This window comes from Cryptomeria japonica, chromosome 5 (assembly GCF_030272615.1).
Source record: "Cryptomeria japonica chromosome 5, Sugi_1.0, whole genome shotgun sequence".
In the NCBI taxonomy this organism is placed as follows: Eukaryota; Viridiplantae; Streptophyta; class Pinopsida; order Cupressales; family Cupressaceae; genus Cryptomeria; species Cryptomeria japonica.
In genome coordinates this window covers 215,154,279-215,160,845 of record NC_081409.1, presented here as the reverse complement: position 1 = coordinate 215,160,845, position 6,567 = coordinate 215,154,279, and positions in this window count along the sequence as shown.

Below are 6,567 nucleotides of genomic sequence, written 5' to 3'. Positions count from 1 at the left end.
GGTGCAAACTAATTGAATAAAAAAGCTTCATCAATGCAATAGCATTGTGTAGAGAAAGTACTAATAAGACTAAATTCTATTAAATATCAACCATATAAAATTAATTAATATATGCTAAAGGTAAATATTTTTTAAATTTGATATCTCTATGTCTTCCACATAAATTTTATTTATAAAATATAAGTATGCTAGTTTATTACTCCCTTTTTATAAGGGAGGAGACTAATGTTTTCATTGCTACTAACAATTGCGATTAATTAATTTATTATCAAAGTACTAAACAACAACTTGGGATATGAACTCATATTTTATTGAAAAGATTTTTAAAATGAATTTTAGATTATTTTTTGAAAACTTCTGATTGGTCAATGACTTTTTCCTGGGGTTTTACCGAAATTTTTGAGATTTTTTTAGAGAGAAAATATTACGTTGACGACAATACAAGTACATGCCTTAATTAATTTGCTGCAATTGTTATTATTATTATTATTTATTTACTGATGTACGTGTCTTTTAATTCTGAGTTTTTGCATTTTGTTGCAGTCGTCGTGTGCAAGAGAATTTGTTTTTTTGTGTTCTGTTTATAGTGAAGTGGTTTGTAATCTGTTTACAGTGAAGTGGGTGTTGCCTTCAAGCAATCTAACATTGCTCTGCTACAACTCTCCTATTTTTCCAAGGTGAGTATTTTTTTTTTGGCATTGGACAAAATAGTGTCATGTTTTTAAACGAATTTCTTTTTAACATCGAGTGCGTAATCTCGATTTTGTTATTTTTGTTTTCCTGTTCTTCGCAACTGGCCACAATACACTTCCAAAAGTTAGTTTGCAACCCTCTCCAGTTAACCCAGAGCAGGACTATACTATGTTGTCTATCACACGAGTTGTCCTAGTCTTTATGCCAGAACTTTAAGCGAGGCCCATGCCAGGAAGGTTACCAAAATGTTGTGTGCCAGGTCAGGCCATTTCATTTCTGTCTTGTGTCAGGGTGCCCTGCCCTTAAGCATGGGGTAACAACTGAGTTCAGAATCTAAAAATCATCAAACCCCATCCATCTGCATTATCAACTGCAACTTCCTTTGCAGAGTTATTACACTAAACATATATGTCTAGGTTAAGGCAAGGAAATTTATCATTCCGCATTTCAAGGCTGTCCTTCTCTTACATCTGCCATTGTAGGATACACAACAACCTCTTCCTATTGTTAACTTGACGGGAAAATTTGGGTAGTTACCCTCTGTCACACACAACGTAGTAGAATAAAATTGCAATGTCAAGCAAACTGTATTTATCCTCCAACTATATTATTTGTTGATATATAAAAACCACCAAATTTTCAAACTCCAATAATAGCCTCCAACGTTTTGTCTAGGATGTAATTGTCTTTGTACTTTGGTTTGAAGTTAAGCAATACCCATATTTTGGAAACATTGTTTCGCCAAATGTAGCTGGGAATACTATGTTTTCGTACCCTATCTTATCGGAGAATCGATATCATTTTTCAGGAATTGTAGTGGGTTAAGAAAAGTGTAGTATAGATTATTGATAATTTTTTAAATTTGTTATTTTTCTAGAAGTAGTAGCATTTCTAAAACTCTGGATATGGTGTGTGTATAAAAGAGTTATATGAATAATTTATAATGTACAAAGGAAATGGTTACAAATCTCTTTCCAATACCTTTGTGTGAATGCATAATATTCCATTGCTCACTAAATTTGCTGCAACTATGGAAGGAATTTGGGGGTTTCTGTAATGCATAGTAAATTATTTATCCAGCAAATCAACATTTGATCAGACAATTTTGTTGTCCACTTGCATTAGGGTTCTTCACGAATTTTGAAAGCCGCAATTTAGAGGACCTATTTAAGTCAGACATCACTACAGGCTGCATCTTGTTTACCCCCGAGCTACTCTTTGATCCCAACAAACAATTTCGAGGGGCAAACCATTCTCCCACCAAGTCAGTCATTCACTTATCCAATATTCGTAGGGGAAATTGTATACTCTTATCCAAGTTGGCCCTTAAATTGTTGTGCATTTAATGGGTTAAAGCTCGGGACTCATTTTTGCAAATGTAGATAGGAATCTCCATAACATCAATATTCCATCCTTATTTCCCTGTCTCTAGTAGGGGTTTCACCTTCGAAGCTGTTTGTGCACCCGCAACAAAAAAACTCAAACCAAATTTGTGTGTATGTTACAACCATTGCATTTCATGGCAGTTGCAATTTTTTTGGCCACTTTGTAAAATTGTTTTTTTTGCTAGATCTGGAATGCAGTGGATTTCGTACATGGCTAATGCTGCATTGTACAAGATTTGCTTGCACTGAGCTTTTTGCTTAAATTTACCCCTACATTGTGCCGATTTCAAGGAAAAGGTTAACAACATTCAGCGTTTGAATCATATTTTTTGCTCCATTTGACTGTAATTATATAGTTTGGAGGTATTTGAATCATATTACAATTTGGATATATTTCCCCTGCATTTTGACATCTCTTTATAAATTCTTAGAGCGTCAATCCTTCTGAGCAAATCCACTGTAACATTATTATCTCCATAAGTTTCACTGGAATATAATTAATTGCATTCGACATTTTCATAGTTCATTAAATTTCTCGAATTTTAATAATATCAATATCACCACAGATATTAACGATTATGTGTAAAGTGTTACCGCATTCAGCATTCATCTCAAGTTCATTCCTAATTACGAGTATACGCAAATTATAATCGCTTAGATCTTTGTTCTCAAGTTTAGCCCTGCATTTGATCTTTTAGCTCAAATTTACCATTCTATCCCTTGCCTCCGCTAAAATGTGTTTAGGTACATGGCAAGTGCACAACAATATACAAGACTGTGGCTTGAGCAAGAGTTTTGATTCGATATCTTTGGCTATAGGTATGGTGACTGATCTACTTGTTTTAATATATGCCTGTATTAATATAGTGGATTTCATAGTAAAGTGTCTGTAGAGCTTTTCCATTTCCTCATATGAATTTAGTTTCAAACGCTTTCCACTTATGCGATTAGCCCAAAGACAAACAAAATCATCTATTTGCATGGCTATCACCGAGCATTTGTATAATCACTTTTTTTGTCTAGTTACTGTTTCATATTCACAGACAATTAAAACATACCCAAACTTGAATGCTACCTTTAATCAAGCTCCAAGGCCTTTTTGAAGAGAAATAATCATTTTTTATGTTTAATGATTGGATTATAGCTTATGCCCCTTGACACAAACTGAATACAAGACAAAATATTATTAAAGTAATGCTCATGTATACAATGAACTCATGTATCTGTTTTATCAGACCAAAAGAGAAATACATATGGTAATTGTTTAGCTACTGCATTAAGTATTAGCAAAAGAAAATGTAGAATTATATGAAAAGATTATAGAATCCCTATTTCAATTATCTAGTTATTTTAGCTATGTCCTTCATCATTGCAAGGCAACAATCTCTGCATTTTAGTCTTTGTCAACCTTGGCTATTTGTTGAGCATATCATGATGATGCTGATAAAAAAATAGTTTTGCTAAATACTTTATCTTTTTGAATGGTTGCTCTACACCCTACAATCATAATTGTCTTACACAATTGAAAGCATAAAATCTTGCTTTAGAACTTAAGAAATCATGCAACATATGTTGTTATCATTCTCAAACATTTGAATTCCACTTATATCTAAAATGATGCACACAAATCAAAGAATGCATAGTTTGATTGATAGAGCACAGTTAGTGAAGGTGATGGCACGTTCTTTTATCACACCATCTACCAAACTTCAAATCCACTGAAGTAATATTGTAAAGGGATTAGGCTGTTATTATCCATAGAGCAGATTATAATTTAATGTGGAAAAGTTTAGGTTATTTAGTGAAGTGCAATATGATTAATGAGTCTACTTTTAACATGTTTTTTGTATGAACTAGCAGAGTATGTTGAAAAAGAATTGTCGCACCAGCTAGAATAAAGATTGAATCATAATTTTGAATGTTGAGAATCAACCCACAAACAACACAAAATCCCTATTTTGATTTTGAACAGAATTATCTAATACGTTTGAAATAATCTACATGAGATTTCTTGTACAGATTGCCGATCATAATTCATATTTAGTCAAAGTATGGACTGTTTTTGATTTGATACTCTCTGATAGTAATTCAAGAACAACAGAGGCATTGTTCAGGTTTTTAGTCAACCACATAAGAATTTAATTACAAAGCAGATAAAGTTCAAAGTCTAATGTTGTATACGCTAATTTGAGTTTGTATCCTTGATGGCTTGTGCAGATAAGATAAACCCACATGGTGGGTTTGAACGTTTGTACTATTCAGTGGACAGTGGTAGCTTGCAACAAGGATCTCAGAAACAGGTGTGCTATGCTTTTGACATCCTTTAAAATCATTACCACCTTTACCATTATCTCACAGTTTCCAAAAACAAATTTCAAAATACCCGGTTTTTGAAAACAAAAGTTGTTATTTCAAGTTGTTTCATTGCTTTCTTGAATTTCAAAAGTTACAATGATAGGATGTAGAATATTAGAGTTAAACATGCATTGATATTACTCTAGTTGGTAATTTCATAGCATGAGCATTGGCATCTTTGTCCAGCTGAATGCTTTTGACAACTTCAAGGAATCGGCTTTTAATTGAATTTACAATTCTCATTTTCTAATACCTATTTATTTGCATTGACTTCATTTCAACTAGCACAATGCTAATTACAAAGATCTCTATTGAGCTGAATTAATCTTTTGTTTTCTGATGAATATTCCAATGCATGATACACTCTAAGAAGCTGTTTATCTAAGTGCATCGTTATCAACATCTAGTAGATCATGAAAGCAAACAACTTGTAGACCAAACAAATCATTAATAAGTCTTTATGTCAAATATTTTCATTCCTATTAATATCGATTGCTCACCGATATAAAAAACATGTAGAGAATTAATGGTAATTCTCTGCTAGATTAACCAGTTTCAAATTGTATTTTGATTGATTGCAATAGTAATTTCTCAGCGGTGATTAAATCTAGCTAAATTTTTAATAGAAAAAAAGTTATTGTGATTTTTCTATTGTTTTTGAAATGAAACCACGTGATATTGATTTATGAGATTATTCAAATATTATGGTACTGTTTAAAATCTACATCATTGATTTTGATTTTAAAGATAAATGCAATGTTCATGTGTATAACCTACTGCTCATGTTTTTAATCTTAGCAACTGTGTTTTGGAAGTTACTGTAAAAAAATCCTTAACATTTAGCGGAACAAATGGAATTTAAGCAGTAAGCGTTATTGATGTTCATGTCTGTATATAGTCTAGTTATTGTGATATATCTATTGCTTTTGAAATGAAATCATGTGGTATTGATTTATCAGATTATTGAAATATAGTTAGCCAGATGAATCAGCGCAACAACTTGTGATAGCTATATGTTCCTAGAAACACTTTTGTTTTTGTTTTCTAAAATTTCCTTTTTTCTGATTGGTCACTCTTAATTTTGCTAGGGTTCTTTTCAATTAAAATTTTGAAAAAAAAAATCTTCCAACCAATGAACAATTAGCTCTAAACTTTTCTAAATATTGTCCTACACTCATTATTATTTTTTCTTCTTGCACAGTTGTCGAGCCCATTAATGCTAGCAATTCTTGCTAATAAATGAGCACGTTAAATGAAGAAAAGCGTAAATTAAAAATCTGCAAACATTTCTATGTCTCTGTCTTTCATACATTAAGAGATGTATAAATATTTGCTAGATTATATTTATTATTTATATTTAGTTTTTCAAAAAAAAAAGAGAGCACATTAACTACTAAATCAGTTTATACTATCATAGAAGACATTTTGAAAGTAAAAAGAAGTCATAAGTTTTATTATTAGTTTTATGATATTCATTTTATTTTTATTATTTGTTTAGTAAATTTGTATAGTTTAATTTTGATTTGTTATTTATGTGTAAATGATGCATTCTATTTGTAATATTCGTTTAGTAAATTTGAGCAAAAAAATTTATAGTTTAAATTCAATTTTTTAATTATGTATAATTTTGATTATATTAATATTATATTTTTAATTTGATAATTAATAAAAAATATCTATTTTATTTGTTTTGTATTTGTATTATTTCGTATGTCACCTCTTCCTATCATTACATTCTACCCTTTAATACTATTGAAAATAATAATACATAAAATTAAACCAACAACCAATATTATACAAGTTTGAATTTTAATTTTTACTTGTGTGTAATTTGTGCATTCTAATTTTATTATTTGTTTAGTCAATATAATATCTATCTAGAAAATATATTTTATCTTTTTTTTTAAGTTTTAGTTCACCTGGATGTTGTGCTAAATTGCTAATATAACATTTTAATGTTAATACACATGCGAGATTCAAATTCCTTTTTCTATATTTGATTCTTTATTCCAAATAACCTTAGATAGTTTATACATACAATATCTTAGATGTTAAATGCTCAACTTGACATTTTTCAATACAAACATAGAACAAATCTCAATTTTTTGGCAAAAGGCAGCGACTCTATGGTATA